Here is an 18,345-nt window from a genome sequence, read left to right on the forward strand (position 1 = left end):
TTCCCGGAGGAGCAAAGGCTTTTTTTTTTTTTTAATATCAGTTAGAGCGATAGCTGTCATATAATAGTACAGATAGAATATTGGTATTTAAAAGATCTCTCTCTCTCTCTGATACATATGTATACACATACTTACATATGCATGTGCATATTTACATATAGTACTACAGTCTCCAAAATTTTTAAAATTGATGTCACACAGAGGGCACTGGTGAGATGCTTGGCAAGAGTGATCAAGCTATAACATATAACCAATGAGAAACTCTGAAACATAAGAGCAAAAGACATCTTCAAGGAACTGTAGGATAAGAAGTCACATGACAAGATGACAGGCAGACAAGACATCTAGAGTGTTCCACTGATACTCTTGGGATGTCAGGAGAAATCTAGGAAGACTTGCTAGCACATTTGATGACCATGGATAAGAGTCCCCCATGATGGACAGGCACAGACAGGCTACAATTTGCACCGATGGAGGGAACACCTAAATCAGTGAGATTATAGATTCATTTGGCTGTTATGTATATTTTCTTGTTTTAAAGAATGGGGACACTTCTTTTCTCAAGGTATTGTTGTGAGGGAAGGATTTTGTAAATCTCTTTGTATTTGGGAGGTCTAGACCTAGAATTTTGCTCATGTAGGGAATTCCTGGTATGGAAGATCCCTCTACTGATGCAGCAACTCAATCTTAAATTATAATTTTAGAGTTACTTGGGGCAGTTTGTACCTGAAGTTACAAGTCTCTGTTACATACAACTTGTTTTCCTTTATAAATGTATAAATTCAGCCACTAACTTTCAAAGCTCTTCTGCATGTCTGTGATTCTTTCTGACCTTCTTTCCATTCTCTTCTCTGCATTTTAAAAAGTAAGCCTCAATAACCCTCTTTTTTCCTTCCTTCCTTCCTTTCTTTTTTTTCTTTCTTCACTATTCCTAATTCCCTCTCCTCCTGAAGACTCCTCCTCTTGGGGAAAAGAAAAAGAAAAACTATCTCTTGTGACAAATATACATTATTAAGCAAAATAATGTCCCACTTTGGCCATGCCTAAAAATATGTTTTCTTCTGCATCCTGAGACTATCACCTCTCTGTCAGGAAGTGGATAGCATGCTTCATCAAGTAAAGGTCCAAGATGATAGTGAAATATCTATTCATCAATCCCACAAAGGATTTTTAACATGGGGGGTGGAAGAGGGAATATAATGATTATAATGAACTATATGACTTTTTGTTTCCTATGTTTGTTCATGTTCCTCTATGAGTTTTTTGCATCTTGAGAATTTCCTGTGATGAAGAAAAAAATAGCTGTCCTCTAGCTGTACATTTAGTTTACACCCATTTTGTACACTGAGCCCTTTTGCATGAGGGGATCCTGTTACCTTTAGGAAGATCCTAGGCTTATTCCACCTAAGGCAGCTAGGTGGTATAATGGAAAAAGTGAGGGACTTGAGGTCAAGAAGACTGATTTTAAATTCTGCCTCAGACATTTACTAGCTGTATGACCCTGGACAAGTCACTTAACCTCCATTTGTCTCAGTTTCCTCATCAGTAAAGTGGGGAAAATAAAAGCACCTACCTCCTAGGGTTGCTGTAAGAGTCAGATGAGTTACCATATGTAACATGCTTTGCAAGTCTTAAAGTTTGCAAGATAAAGCTTGCCAAAGAGCTATACAATGCTGTCATTATCATCAGTATTACTATGTCATAGATGTTCCCCTGTAGTTTTACACTAAGGTGAGGATAGAATTAAAGGGAGAACCTATCCCTTCCAGGGGAAGAGGAGTCAGGCACTCCAGAACAGATCTGGTTTGGTATAAGCCACGAGACTAGATTCCCATTAATGGAGAGGACATGATCTACCACATACATTGGGATTTAGAGAATAGGTCTGAACCTACAGAAGAAAAAGGCAAAGACTTGCTCTCTCTTCCCCATTGTTCCTTTACCTGTGCTCTCATTCTGCCTCTGATGCTTACTACTCTGTGACTATGGACAAGTCATGGAACCACCCAGGACCTCAGTTTCATCTGTACAATGAGAGGTTTGGGTTGATTGAGAAGAGGACTTCACCAAGACCAAAGAGGTTCATGAGAGCAAACAAAACAAAAACCTTGGTTTAGAGCATATAAGTAAGCCACTGTGGGACCTCTCAGAGGGACATTTCCATGTGAGTCCCAGTTCTTCGCTGAAGAACAAAAGCTTTTTCTCCAGTTTAAAAGGTATCAGTTAACTGGATAGGGATGGCAAGAGACCAGTCACTGGCACAACTTTCTTTAGTCGACTGTTAAGGTTACTTGAGAATTAGACCAGTTGTTAAGAAATGTTAAGGAGACCCCTGAATTTGTCTTTTCGAATTTCCGTATTTTACAGAAACACCAGACCCAGGGTATACAGAAGGCCCTGAATGTGTCAAGAACAAAGCGTCACTGCATTAATATAATATGTTGTTTGTATTCCAAGCTGGACTCCCTGTTTGTCCTCAGAAGTCAAGACAGACACTAGACAGTCTGCTCTAGGCTTGTGCAGCTGGGACCCTTGTAGATAAGAAGATCCTCCTATTTTCATGGTTCCCAAGGGAAAAGAATGAGAGTTTTTGCAGTCACGTTGCTCCTTCCCTTCTATAAGGGTTTTGTCCTTTTCCCACCTTTATTGAGCCTTACTCTTCCCATGCCATGCCTCTTTAGTTGGAGATTTGTGTTTCCTCCTTTGTTCTAGTGTCTATAAATACGTGAACTTCTGTATGAATTGTGAACTCTTTGGGTCCCACACACATGTTCATTTCTCTTGGAATAAGTCTAATTTTCATGTAAGCTTTGTGAAATTATGATTTACCTGTTGTACCTTCTAACATACCTTCTAATCAGTCCTAAGGAGCAGCAGAAAGCATGTCCCCTAGACTCCTGCCAGTAACTTGCTCAACAGGACGGAAACCACGCAGTCTTTCTGTTGAAGACTTGGAAATAATTTTTTAAAAGCCTCAATTTCTAGCCTGAGACATAGGGCCTAGGCCAAATCAAAAAAAAAGGTGACTGACTCTCGGCTCTCAGTTCTTACAGTTTGAAACATGTCAGAGTCCTACAGCCTGGGAAGTGATGGCAGATACTCCCCCACCTCCACCCCCAGCTCTCCAGCCTCCTCTACTTTTCTACCATAACACATTTGAGTCTTCTCAGAAGTTGCCTTGAGTTACAAACCTGAAAGGCTCAGCAATTGGGCTGCTTAGGAGCTTTTGAAGAAGAACATCCATTCACATTGAAATTATGTTGAAAAGGGCTTTTTCCCCTCTGCAGCACTCTCTCTGAAGGACCATTCTTCTCCAGGCAGACAGCAATTACACAGTTTCAAAAAGTAGAAGCAAAGCTCACAGTCAAGAAGGGACAAAGGCAATAATTCCCCACTTAGGTGGAGGTCAACTTTCTGACGCCCTCAACTCTCCAGGATGTGATCCCCAACCAAGAAAAAGTAGAAAAATTTCCAAAATAGTTGCCACAAATTCCTCAGCATGACAGCTGCCTGTTAGACCATAGGAGAAGCCTTTAGGCTCTCACTCAGTGCATATTTATTCTTATATAAAACACAAAGGTAAACAAACTTGGCTACTTTGGGAGGCAGTATGATCTAGGGCACATCATTCAGGACTCAGACAATGGAAGACCAGGTTTCAAATCTTGACTCAGACTTGTATTCACTGCATGACCCTGGGTGAGTCACTTCACCTCCCTATGCCTCAGTTTCCTCACCAATAAAAAGAGATAATAGTACGTACCTCCTGATCAATGTGAGTGAAGTATTTTGCAAATCTTAAATCACTATATCAATGCTAGTTACCATTATTGCAGCATGGTTTCCCTGCCTGATACAGCCCAAAAGCAGCAGGGTAGGAAGACGTGGGTGGCTGTGAAAGGTTGGCATGGTGACAGCAGCAAGAAGAGGGAGTTGACAGTCTGACATGGAAAGAGGAGATGTGAAGTGGAAACTGAAAAGCAGACACAGGACTTTGCTGATGAATGTTAACAATCATGTTTGAGAAGGTTTGTTGTTTTTTTTTTAAGATATTCAACTGAGCACAGAATATTCTGTTTATAAAAGTGGGAATGCATACATTTTAAAAATATTTCCATTTAAATAGTTAAAATAAAGCAAAATTGTTGGCACTTGCAGTAGTAAAGTTTTAGTTTTCTGGAAGATTCACTTCCATTGGACTCCTTGTTCCAAAACAATCCAGGAAAATTAAGAGTTATTATTTTGCCCTCCTTTCCATCGGGAAGAATTTGCACATAACTGGAGAGCCTGGACAAGTGAGATCCCCTTAAGAGAGACCTCAAAGGAGAATTGGAACTGTGCCCAAAGGGTTGTAACACTGTGCATACCCATTGATCAATATCACTAGTAGGTCTGTATCCTGAAGAGATCAAAGAAGAAGGAAAAGGACCTATATACAAATGGTGTGTGTGTGTATCAGCTATTTTATTCTGGTGAACAATTGGAAATTGAGGGGATCCCCATCAATTGGGGAATGGCTGAACAAGTTATGGTATATGAATGGAAAGGAAAACTATTGTTGTATAAGAAATGACAAGCAGGATGATTTCAGAAAAACCTGGGAAGACTTGTAGGAACTCATGCAAAGTGAGCTGAGCAGAACTCAGAGAACATTGTTCTCAGTGAGAGTAATGATGTGGAGTAACAATCTTTCATAAATGATCAAGATCAAGATGATCAAGATAATGATCCAAGACAACTTCAAAGGACACATGATGAAAAATGCTGTCTACCTCCAGAGAGAGAACTGATGAATCTGAATGCAGATTAAAACATATTTTGTTTTATTTTATCTCTATTGTATTTTCTTTGGCTACATGACTAAAATGGAAATATGTTTTGCATGACTACATACGTATAAACAATATTATACTGCTTGCCTTCTCAAGGGGTAGGAGAGAGAGAATTTGGAACTCGAAATTTTTTTAAATGAATGCTAAAATTTTTTAAAGTATAATTAGAAAATATTTAATGAAATAAAAAAAAATTTTTTTAAAAGAGAAAGGCTTCAAAGTCTATCATTTGCACCAGGTAAAACAGGTTAAATTCTCACTAACCTCAAGTTTTCTAAAGTTATCATTGGATTTGATTGTAGCACCCAAAATAAATAACTCCAGCTGGGCTCTCATTATTGCCCAGTATTACAAAATCTCACAACTTTAAAATTGGGAAGAACCTTAGTGACTGTCTGATTCAACTGATACCTGACAGAAATTCCTAGACAAGAGGTCATTCATCCTACCCTGGAAGTCCTCCAAAGAGAGGGAACTCTCTACCCGCCTCAGACCAGTTGTGAGGTCAGGTTAGACTTGATGTCAAACAAAATATTCAGTTTTCTGTTTCTACCCTTTACTCTTGGTTTTGCCTTCAGAGGCCAAACAGCACAAACTTCATTTCTTTTATATATGATAATCCTTTAAATACTTGATCATGTTGTCACATTCCCCAGTATCTTATCTTCTCCAGATTGAACTTGCCCATTTCTTTTAACTGCACCCTATATGGCACCCACTCAACATTTTTTACCATTACATTGTCCTATCGATTCTTATCCAAATTTCAGACTTGCATTATCCCCACTATCTGCCACCTTCGTGTCTATTCCTTCGCTGCTGAACAGAGCTGAAAAAAACCTTGAAACCATGCCACCTAAGTTCACTGCAAACATATATGAAATAGTCTCATCCAGTCTCTCACTGTAGCAAGGCAATATTTTTACACCTGCCTAATCAGTTTATTATCTTATTCACCACAAGGACTACTCTTTCAATCAACAAATATTTCATATATATTCCAGTAAATATTTCCTAATTATATGTTAAAAATGAACATTCATTTTACAAAATTTTGAGGTCCAGATTGTATCTCTCCTCTCCTCCACTCCTTGAGAAGATAAGCATTATGATCTTGATCATACATGTGAAATAATGTAAAACATATTTTTAAATTAGCCAAATTATAGAAAAATGCAAATAAGGAAGAAAAATAAAATTTAAAAAGTATGATTCAATCTGTACTCAGAATGCATCAGTTGCCTCTTTGGAGTTGGATAGCATTTTTCATTGTGGATCATCACCTGGATTAGAGTAGCTAAGTTTATCACATTTGCCCATTGAGACAATATTGTTGTCACTGAGTACAATGTCATCCTGGTTTTGCTCCCTTTATTTTGCATGTGTTCACACAAGACTTTCCAGATTTTTCTGAAAGCATACTGCTCACCATTTTTAATGGCACAATAGTATTTCATCACAATCATACACCAAAACTTGTTCAGCCCTTTCCCAACTGATGGGCATTTCCTCAATTTCCGATTCTTTGCCACCACAAAAAAATTGCTATAAATATTTTTGTACATATAAGGTTCTTTTTCATTTTCTGATCTCTTTGGGATATAGACCTAGTAGTGGTATTGTTGGGTCAAAAGGTACGTAAAGTTTTATAGCCCTTTGGACATAGTCCCAAACTGCTCTCCAGAATATATGAATCAGTACACCACTCCACTATTAGTGCATGAGTACACCAGTTTTCCCATATTTCTTCCAATATTTGTCATTTTTCTTTTCTGTCAAACTAGCCAGTCTGATAGGTGTGAAGTGGTACCTCAGACTTGTTTCAATATGCATTTCTCTAATCAAGTGATTTAGAGCATTTTTTCATGTGACTATCGATAGCTTTGATTGCTTCTTCTGAAAATTGCCTTTGACCATTTATTAATTTATATCCTTTGACCATTTATCAATTGAGGAATGAGTTTAATTCAATTCTCTATATATTTGAGAAATGTAGCCTTTAACAGAGGAACTTGCTATAATTTTTTTCCAGTTTCCTGCTTTCCCTGTAATCTTGGCAGCACCAGTTTTTTGTGTGCAAAAGCTTTTTAATGTAATGTAATCAAAATAATCCATTTTACATCCCATAATACTCTCTCATTTAGTCATAAATTTTTACTTTATCCATAGATCTGACAGGTAAAATTTTTCATGATCCCCTAATGTTTATGATATCACTCTTTATGTCTAGATCATGTACTCATTTTGACCTTTTCTTAGTCGACAGTGTGAGATGTTGGTCTCTACCTAGTTTCTGCCAAACTGCTTTCCAATTTTCCTAGCAATTTTTGACAAATGTTGAGTTCTTGCCCCAAAAGCTTGGATCTTTAGGCTTGTCAAACACTAGATTACTATGGTCGTTTAGTACTGTGTATTGTATACCTGATCTATTCAACTAATCGACCACTTGATCTCTTAGCCAGGACCAAATTGTTTTGATGATTAACACTTTGTAATACAATTTAAGATCTGGTGCTGTTAAGTCACCTGCCTTCACATTTATTTTCACTGAGTTTCTTAATGTTCTTGACCTTTTGTTCTTCTAGGTGAATTTTGTTATTGTTTTTTCTAACTCGATAGAATAATTTTTGGTAGTTTCAATTCTTTTAAGGATGATAAGTTTACATATGCTTAATACATTATTTCCCAATTACATATAAAAACAAGTTTAAGCATATTTTTTTAATTTGAGTTCCAAAGTTTTGAGTGTCCTACCCTACATGATCACTGAGAAGGCAACCAATGTGTAATCAATAAATTTTTTTAAAAAATTCCAGAGGATCAATCATACAGTTTGCCACCCACCTCCTGATAAAGGATGGACTCAGGGGCCAAATGAGACATAGATCTTCTTGGGCATGGCCAATGAAAGGACTGGTTTTGCTTGATTAGGCATATTTATTTCAAGAGTTTTGTTTTTCTTTCTCTGTGTGTGTGTGCGTGTGTGTATGTGAAAAGGGAAAGTAGAAGGGAGAGGAAAAATGTTTGCAGGTTGAAAGGAAAACAAAGAAACTTTACTTTTAAGAGAGAGAGAGAGAGAGAGAGAGAGAGAGAGAGAGAGAGAGAGAGAGAGAGAATGCCACTGTGGAAGCCATAGTAGAATTACAAGATTGTAAATTTAGTGATGGAAGGGATATTAGAGTTAATCTAGCCCCACAACTCTCATTTTAGTCTTTCTGGGCTAGCTGCCTTGCATAAGGTCCAACAGCCATTAAGTGGTAGAGATGTGATTATAATCAAGATCCTCTTATTAATACTCTTTCCGCTTTCTGATGCATCCCCTAGGATGTGAGGCTCATGCTGCAGCTCCCAAGCAGCCTGTGTTCTTGGGGACCAGCAAGAGACCTGAAGACCTTAGAGCTATAACCCCCAGGAATCCTGACATGGAACCACAAGAGAGAGAGCCAGTAGTGCCAGCACCAGTGGCAGAGACCAACTACTAGACCCCTGAAACTAATGCTCCCTGATGATCTTCAACCTAGCAGGGGCTGCACACATCCTCCACTTACTATAACTATTGACTGTCTTTTTTCCTGAGGAGATCTGATACAAAAGAAAAGTTCTCTGTCATACCAATAAAACTAACAAATAAAATTTCTTATGAAGCTAGAAAAAATAACAAAATTCATCTGGAAGAACAAACAGTTAAGAATATCAAGGGAATTTTTTAAAAATACCAAGAAAGGTAGCCTAAGAATATCAGATCTCAAGCTATACAATAAAGCAGTAATCATCAAAACTATCTTTTACTGGCTAAGAAATAGAGCGGTAGATCGATAGAACAGATTATGGACACAAGACACAGTAGTAAATAACCATAGTAACCTAGCATTTGATAAATTCAAAGGTCCCAGTCTTTGGGATAAGAACTCACTACTTGACAAAAACTGCTGGAAAAAATGGAAAACAACAGGGAACAAAGTAGGTATAGACTAACATCTCACACCATATATTAAGATAAGGTCAAAATGGGAAAATGATTTAGGAATAAATGGCAACATCACAAGGAAAATAGAAGAACCATGAATAGTCTACCTATTAGATCTGCAGGGAAAGGAAGGACTCATGACCAGACAAAAGATAGAGAGCATCACAAAACATAAAATGGATAATTTTGATTATATTAAATTAAAAAGCTTTTTCACAAACAAAATCAATGCTACTAAGATTAGAAGGAAAGTGAAAGCTAGGAAATGATCTTTACAGCAAGTGTCTCTGATAAAGAATTTATTTCCCCAAATATACAGAGAAATGAGTCAAATTATAAGACTACAATTCTTATAATTTAGAAAGACTACAAGACTCTTTGACCCAGCAATATTATTTCTAGGACTGTATCTCAAAGACATCTTAAAAATAGGAAAAGGTCTCACATGTACAGAAATATTTATAGCAGCTCTCTTTGTGGTGGCCAAGAATTGGAAATTGAGGGGATACCCATCAATTGAGGAATGGTTGAACAAGCTGTGGTATATGAATGAAATGAAATACTATTGTGCTATAAGAAATGATGAACAGGAGGACTTTAGAGAGGCCTGGAAGGACTTATATGAACTGATGCTGAGTGAAAGGAGCAGAACCAGGAGAACATTGTACACAGTAATAGCCACAGTGTGCAAGGACAGTTTCTGATAGACTTAGCCCTTCACAGTAAAGCAAGGACCTAAAACATTCCCAAAGGACTCCTGAGGCAAAATGCCATCTACATCCAAAGAAAGAACTATGAAATCAGAACACAGAATGAAGCAGACTACTTTCTCATGTCATGTTTTGTTTTTTTCATGGTTTCTCCCATTTATTTTAATTTTTCTATGCAACATGACTAATGTGAAAATATTAAGAATGCATGTGTAGAACCCATATAAGATTGCATGTCTTCTCAGGGAGGGAGGAGGGAGGGGAGGGAAGAAAATTTAAGACTTATGGAAGTAATTTTTGAAAACTGAAAACTAATTATAAAAAAGAATACAGGTGATTCCCCTTTGAAAAATGGTCAAAGGATACTAACAGGCAGTTTTTCAGATGAAGAAATCAAAGCTATCTATAGGCATATGAAGAGGTGTTCTAAATCACTTTTGATTAGAGAAATGCAAATTAAAACAATTCTGAGGTACCACTTCACACTTATCAGATTGGTTAATTTGACAGAAAAGGAAAATGGTACATGTTAGAGAGGATGTGGGAAAATTGGGACACTAATGCATTGTTGATTGAGTTGTGAACTGATTCAACCATTCTGAAGGACAATTTTGAACTGTGACCAAAAGGCTACAAAACTGTGTATACCTTTTGGTCTAGCAAAACCACTATTATATCCCAAAAAGATCATAAAAAAGGAAAAAGGATATACATGGGCAAAAATATTTATAGTAGCCCTTTTTGCAGTAGTAAAATAATGGAATTTGAGAGGATGCCCATCAGTTGGAGAATGGCTGAGCATGCAGTGGTATATGAATGTAATGGAATACTATTGTGCTATAGGAAATGATGAGTAGGCAAATTTCTTTTTTTTTAATAACTTATTTATTTTTCAGTTCTCAATATTCCACAAGAATTTGAATTCAAAATTTTCTCCCCATCTCTCTCTGCCCCCACCCCAGAATAGCATGCACCCTATCCACCCCTTCTCTCTTCTATTACCCCCCTTCTTCCATCCCCTTACCCTCTATTTTCCTGTAGGGCAAAATAGACTTCTATACCCATTGTCTGTATATATTATTTTCCAGTTGCATGCTAAGACAATTCTTTAACACTCATTATTAAAGCTTTGAGTTCCATAATTTCTGCTTTCTTCCCTCCCTACCCATTTTCATTGAGAAAACAAGCAATTCAATGTAGGTCATACATGTGTGACAATGCAAAACACTTCCATAATAATTATTTTGTGAAGGACTAATCACGTTTCCCTCTGTCCTATCCTGCTGTCCATTTATTCCATTCTCTCCCTTGACCTGTCCTCCCACAATAATGTTGCTTCTGATTATCCCTTTCTTCAATTTGCTGCCCTTTCTATTATCTTCCCTCTCCTATCCCCTTCCCCTTTGCCTTCCTGCAGGGTAAAATAGATTTCCATATCCAATTGATTGTGTGTTATTCCCTCCTTAAGCCAAATACCATGAGAGTAGGGCTCACTTATTTTCTTTCATCTCCCCCCACTTCCCCTCCATTGTAAAAGCTCTTTCTTGCCTCTTTTATATAAGATGATTTGCTACATTCTACCTCTCCCCTTTGCTTACCCCTAGTACATTCCATTCAATAGTAAATTTTATTTTTTAGGTATTCTCATATTAAGCTCACCCTGTACCCTCTATCTATGTATATTTATGTACATACACACATATACCCATGTACACATACAAACCTACATCTATATAAATCTACATATATACACATACATACCCATAGATACCTAAATATATGTGTGTGTACAGATACATACATGTATATATATATATATATATATATATATATATATATATATATATATATATATATATATATATATATTCCTTCTAACTACCCTAATACTGGAAAAGGTCTCATGAGTTACGAATAACATCTTTCCATGTAGGAATGCAAACAGTTCAACTTTAATGAGTTCCTTAATGATTCTCTTTCCTGTTTACTTTTTCACATATCTCTTGATTCTTGTATTTGGGAATCAAATTTTCTATTCAGTTCTGGTCTTTTCAAAAAGAATGAAAATTGGAAATCCTCTGTTTCATTGAAATTCCATTTTTTCCCCTGAAGTATTATACTCAGTTTTACTGGACAGGTGATTCTTGGTTTTAATCCTGTCTCCTTTGACCTCTGGAATATGATATTCCAAGCCCTTCATTCCCTTAGTATAGAAGCTGCTAAATCTTGTTTTATCCTGACTGTATTTCCACAATACTTGAATAGTTTCTTTCTGGCTACTGGTAATATTTTCTCCTTGACTTGTAAACTCTGGAATTTGGCTGTAATATTTCTAGGAGTTTTCCTTTTGGTATCTCTTTCAGGAGGTGATCAGTAAATTCTTTCCATTTCTATTTTACCCTCCATTTGTAGAATATGAGGGCAGCTTTCCTTGATAATTTCTTGGAAGATGATGTCTAGGCTCTTTGTTTGATCAAGGTTTTCAGGTAGACCAATAATTTTTAAATGATCTCTCCTGGATCTATTTTCCAGGTCAGTTGTTTTTCCAATGAGGCATTTCATATTTTTTTCTAACTTTTCATTCTTTTGGTTTTGTTTTATAATTTCTTAGTTTCTCATTAGCTTCCATCTGCTCCATTCTTGTTTTTAAAGAACTGTTTTCTTCAGTAAGCTTTTGAACTTCCTTTTCCATTTGGCCAATTCACCTTTTTAAAGAATTCTTCTTCTCATTAGCTTTTTGGACCTCTTTTGCCATTTGAGTTAGTCTATTTTTAAAGGTATTATTTTCTTCAGCATTTTTTTGGGTCTCCTTTAGCAAGCCATTGACTTGCTTTTCATGATTTTCTTGCATCACTCTCATTTCTCTTCCCAATTTTTGCTCTATTTCTCTTACTTGATTTTCAAAATCCTCTTTGAGCTCTTCCATGGCCTGAGACCACTGCTTACTTTTTTTGGAGGTTTTGAATGGAGAAACTGTTACCTTACTGTTTTCTTCTGATGGTAAGCTTTACTCTTCCTTATCCGAAAGGATCAGAGAAAATACCATTTTACCAAGAAAGTAACCTTCTATAGTCTTATTTTTCCCCCTTTTTCAGGCATTTTCCCATCCAGTTACTTGACTTTTGAGTCCTTTGTCAAGTGGAGAGTATATCACCTTAGGCTTCAGAGGTTTTGTGCAGCTGTTCTCTGAGATATCTCCAGGGACCTGTAAGTTCTCAGTTCCTCCAAGGTGGCAGATTTAAGGGAGAGGAGTTTACTCCTCTCCTGGCTTGTGCTCTGGTCTATAAACAACCACAAGTACTCTTTTCTGCCCTTGAACTGCCAGTAGGATTCCCTCTCCACATCAGCCACCAACTCTGCCATGGCAGCGCTTGTCCTCACCCCAGGATCGTCATTCAGGACTGAGACTCAGATCAGCCTCTCAGTTCACCCAGGGTCTTTAGGCTGAGGGCTACAAAAGTGGAAACTGCTGCTGCAGTGGCTGCTGCTGCTGCCCTGTGGCCAAGGCTGGGGCCAGACCTCACTCCTCTCTCACCCAGCTGAAAGAGCTTTCTTACTGACATTTGAAGCTGTCTTTGGTATTTGTGGGTTGAGAAATTTGGGAACCCACAGCTGCTACTCATGATTCCATGCCCTGAAGCCTGCTCCAGTCATGTCCTTGTGGTGTCTCAAAGCCAAGACTGGGCTGCACTCTGCTCCAAGCCTGCCAGTCTGTCTTGGGTTGGAAATCTGTTTCAGTCTGTCATTTTCTGTCTTCTGCTGCTCTAGAATTTGTTTAGAGTCATTTTTACAGGTATTTTATGGGATATGGGGGGAGAGCTATAGGAGGTCTGTCCTACTCTGCCATCTTGGCTCCACTCCCTCATCTTGACTCCACCCCCCTGAGTAGGCAGATTTGTAGTAACTGATGCAAAATGAAATGAGAAGAATTGGAAAACATCATACACATTATCAGCAACATTGTGTGATGATCAACTATAAATAACTTAATTCTTCTCAGTAATACCATGATCCAAGGCAATTATGAAGAACTCATGAAAGAGAATGCAATGCTAATGGACTCTGAATGCAGATGAAACATACTTTTTTCACTTACTTTATTCCTTTTAATGGTTTTTTACCTTTTTTTAATCTATTTCTTCTTTCTCAATTGTGACTAATATGGAAACATATTTTACACTATGACACACATATAACCTGTATCAAATTGCCCACCATTTTCAGAAGAGGAGTGGGGAGAAAAGGAGGAAGAAAAATTTTAAACTCAAAATCTGGCAAAAAATGAATGCCAAAAATTGTCTTGGCATGTAATGGGGAAAAAAAATACCATTCATAAGAAGAAAACACCCTCTCTACTCTTAGTTTTGCTCACTGATTTTAAACCTGGTGTTTCTGGAAAGGTTTCTTGCTACTGATTGTAACTAAGGTCATTAATATCAAAACTGAAATCCATCCATAACACATCCATTAAGAAGCAACCTGCTCCAGTCTTGAAGTATTAGCCAAGCTGACCAAATACCAGTAGGTTGACAAGACTCCCTTGTAAACAAGTGAAAGTTTTTTGTTGTTGCTGTTTTCTGACTGAGGGCAGCTGGATGCCCCAACGGATAGAGTACCTGGCCAGGAATCAGGAAGAGTTCAAATCTGGCCTCAGACACTTAAGGCAAGTCACTGAATCTCTGTTTCAGTTTCTTCAAGTATAATATGGAAATTATAAAAGCACCTACCTCTCAGGATCAAACGAGATAATATTTGTAAAGCACCTAGCACAGTGCCTAGTGCATAGTAAGAAATTTATAAATGTTAGTTACTACTACTGTTATTATTAAAGAAAGTATAAGTCTGAGAGAAATGATTGTTAACAACCAATGATTTGGAGAAAGCCAGAGCTCTCTCCCTTTTTCTAGTCCTCACTTCATGACTCAGTAAGAAAGGACTGATCACAGCAGACAGGATTATCATTCCCCTCAATCTAAGTATTGTTACTGCACCCAACCTTTTAAATATATTTCAATAACTTCATTTGAAAATCATTGGCTACCTTTGTAATCTTAAATATTTTATTTTAAGTACTTAAAAATATTGTTCAGAGAAGGGATGCAGTTCATCAGATTGCCAAAGGAGTTCATGACACACAAAAGGCTAAGAACCTTTACCTTAAGATATCAGATTCTGAATGGATCTTTATTCACTCTCTAACTGTCCCTCTCAGAGTTATTTCCAGGATCAGAAGACTTCATCTATGGGAATGTGCTTTCTAAGAATATGAAGTGGTAAGGAATTCAGGTCTAGCTCAATATCAGGAAAACTATTAGCATAGTTGACCATATAAGTAACAAAGCCAACAGAAATCATATAATCATTTCAATAGTCTCAGAAAAATTTTGACAGAATGCAGCACGCATTCCTATTAAAAACACTACAGAGCACAGGAAGAAATGAATCTTTCCTTAAAAAATGATAAGTAGTATCTGTTTAAAAGATTTAAAAGTTTAAATCTACTAGCATTATCTGTAATGAGGATAAGCTAGAAGGCATACCAATAAGATCAGGATGAAATAACAATGCCTATTGTCACCACTATTATAGACAAACATCTCATACCATATACCAAGATAAGGTCAAAATTAGTACATTAGTTAGACATAAAGGGTGATATCATGAGCAAATTGGGAGAACAAGAAATAGCTTACCTTTCAGATCTATGGAGAAGGGAAGAATTTATGAACAAACAAGAGACAGAGGACATTGTGAAATGTAAAATGGATAATTTTGATGATATTAAATCATAAAGTTTTTACACAAATAAAAGCAACACAACAAAGATTAGAAGGAAAGCAGAAAGATAGGAAATAATTTGTACAGCAAGTGTCTCTTATAAAGGCCTCATTTCTCAAATATATAGAGAATGGAGTCAAATTTATAAGAATACAAGCCATTTCCCAATTAATTGAGAAATGGTCAAAGGATATGAATAGGTACTTTTTAGATGAAGAAATTAAAGCTATCTATAGGCATATGAAGAAATACTCAAATCATTTTTGATCAGAGAAATGCAAATTAAAATAATTCTGAGGTTCTATCTCACACCTATCAGACTGGCTAACATGACAGAAAGGGAAAATGATAAATATTGGAGAGGATGTGGGGGAAATGGGACACTAATGCACTGTTGCTGGAGTTGTGAACTGATCCAACCATTCTGGAGAGCAATTTGGAACTATGCTCAGAGGGTAATCAAACTATGCATACCCTTTGATCCGGTAATACCACTAATAGGTAGGCACCCCAAAGAGATCATAAAAAAGGGAACAGGGCCTACGTATACAAAATTATTTGTAGCAGCTCTTTTGGGGGGAGCAAAGAATTGGAAATTGAGGGAATTCCCATCAATTGGGGAATGGCTGAACAAATTGCAGTATATGAATGTAATAGAATACCATTGTGTTATAAGAAGTGATGAGTAGGTGGATTTCAGAAAAACCTGGAAAGACTCTTATGAATTGATGCCGCATGAAATGAACAGAACCAGAAGAACATTTTTACGCAGTAACAGTAACACTGTGTGACGATTAACTATGAATGACTTAGCTTTTTCTCAGCAAGACAATGACAACAATTCCAAAAGACTCATGAAGGAAAATGCTATCCATGTCCAAAGAAAGAACTATGGACTCTGAATGTAGATTGAAGCATATTATTTTCACTTTTTGGTTTGGTTTTTGTGGCTTTTCCTTTTCATTCTGTTTTTTCTTTTACAACATGACTATTGTGGTAATATGTTTCCATGATGGCACATGTATAACCTATTTTGCTTGCCGTCTTGGGGACAGGGGAGGAAAGGGAGAGAGGGGAAACATTTGGAACTTAAAATTTTATAAAAATGAATGTTGAAAATTATCTTTACATGGACTTGGAAAAAATAAAATACTATTTACAAAAAAATGAATATGAAGTGGTGTACAAATGTATGTGTATAGTTATTATTATGACAATCTTTAAGAATCACATAGAAAAAAAAAAAGAATCACATAGAAAAGTGAGTGGAGTACTATGGGGAAGGAAAGCAACCAGCATACATGTGAGACAGGAGGCAGAAAAAATGTGGGTAAAGATAAGTTCTTGTTTCCCCGTTGGGGAAACAATTCCAGGCAAGAGAGTTTAAGGCAAAATTTTCTTTATTGAGAGTCAAATTCTGTAGCTTGAAACAACCCCTGTGTGTGTATGCACACACATATAAACAAACATACAGGTACAAATACATATGTGTGAGAATATATCAAGATGTCCCATCTTGCCCCATTTTCATCCCTTTCCCCAGCCTCCAGGCCCAACAGCAGGAACCTACGGGAAAAAGTGAAGAGGTTTGGGTTAGTGAATTATAACAAATATTAGGCAACACCTGAGTGACAAGGTAAACAAAAGGGACTGTGTGCAAAGGACAAATTATTCAGAAATCTGTCTGTCTCTCTCCTCTCTGTTTTTTCTGTGTCTCTCTGTCTCTCTCTTTCACACACACACACACACACACACACAAACACACAAAATCACACTGCCCTCACAATGGTCTTCCACTTCTAAAGGTAAGAAACAGATCTAGAAAACAGATCCCCCCTGGATATCCATTATGCTACTGGCTTGCAATGTAAGGTGTGTAGGGAGGAGGAGATGGCAAGAGATGAATTCAGTCCAACCATTACTTTGGTAGCTTCCTATTACAACTAGTCATCTTTGCTAGGCAGTACTTCTATATTACTGAAGGATTATAAGTGCTGTACTAAATTTCATGCACTGGGACAAATCCCCAGTTGTCTCACTCTAGTTAAGACTTTGTCCCAGGTTGCATTTCAAAGCTGTTTACTTCATAGTTTCCTCCCCTCCACTCTCCTTTGTGTTCCCCTATCCCTAGCCTTACTCAATTTCCTGCCTCTCTCAATCAATCAAGAAACATTTATTGAGAAACTGCTATGTGCCAGGCATTGTGTTGGACACCAAAGATTGAAAAAATTGAAATAGTTCTTCCCCCAACCTTCACAGTTCCTTCTTTCTGCGTGTGTATGTGTGTGTGTGTGTGTGTGTGTGTGTGTGTATGTGTGTGTGTGTATGATTCCACAGTTCTTCTGTGGCATGAAGTTCTTTGTGCATAGACTCTAGTGTTTGTAGCTAGGTCAGAGGTGAATGTGAAGGTCATGGCTGTGAAAGTTTAAAATATGGGCATTTGACACATGGTCCTGATCTCTCCCCCCAGGAATGTGATGAAATGTAAATATGCAATGATTGGCTGGGAGAGAGGGGAATTTGTATCCATGACACAATTTTAAGCTTAATATACATTATTAACATTTTCTCCATCACTTTCTTAAATCTGGAGAATAAAAAAAACAAGACCAACAATTAATCAAACCCTGATCTGTAGCTTGTATGATTTCCAATGTGTACTCACAATGAAAATTTAACAATCAGCTCTCCAGAGCTGGTTCTAGTACTCCCACACCACAATTCTCTCTTCCTCTTCCTTCCTTACTGACATCAGGGAGATGATCATGACATAACTAGAACAGCCTACATAAATGGAACATGCCTCCTACATTTATTTCTGCAACCATGGAAGGATGGAATAGATTCAGGATCCATTAAATCAGGTCGATCAGCCCAAACTTTGGAAATCCTCCAGGGACTGACAAGAACTGAACAATCAATGACTTATGGAAAGATCAGGGGAGGAGGTGACTTTCTAGTGGTACTTAAAAAAAAATAAAAAGACCTGAGGCTCTTTCATACATATCAAGAATTGACACACACACACACACACACACACACACTCACAAGTAAAAGC

At 37.3% G+C, this 18,345-nt stretch overlaps 1 protein-coding gene across 1 annotated transcript in view; it reads right to left on the minus strand.

The window, feature by feature from the left end:
* Nucleotides 1-16,681: 16,681 nt before the first annotated feature.
* Nucleotides 16,682-18,345, minus strand: part of MTNR1B (melatonin receptor 1B) — a 30,364-nt gene continuing 28,700 nt past the window's right edge. The window contains exon 3 of the mRNA XM_072611399.1: nucleotides 16,682-16,853. The gene's annotated coding sequence lies outside the window, so the exon portion shown is untranslated. The remainder of the gene's footprint in view (nucleotides 16,854-18,345) is intronic.

Source organism: Notamacropus eugenii, chromosome 5 (assembly GCF_028372415.1).
Source record: "Notamacropus eugenii isolate mMacEug1 chromosome 5, mMacEug1.pri_v2, whole genome shotgun sequence".
NCBI lineage: Eukaryota > Metazoa > Chordata > Mammalia > Diprotodontia > Macropodidae > Notamacropus > Notamacropus eugenii.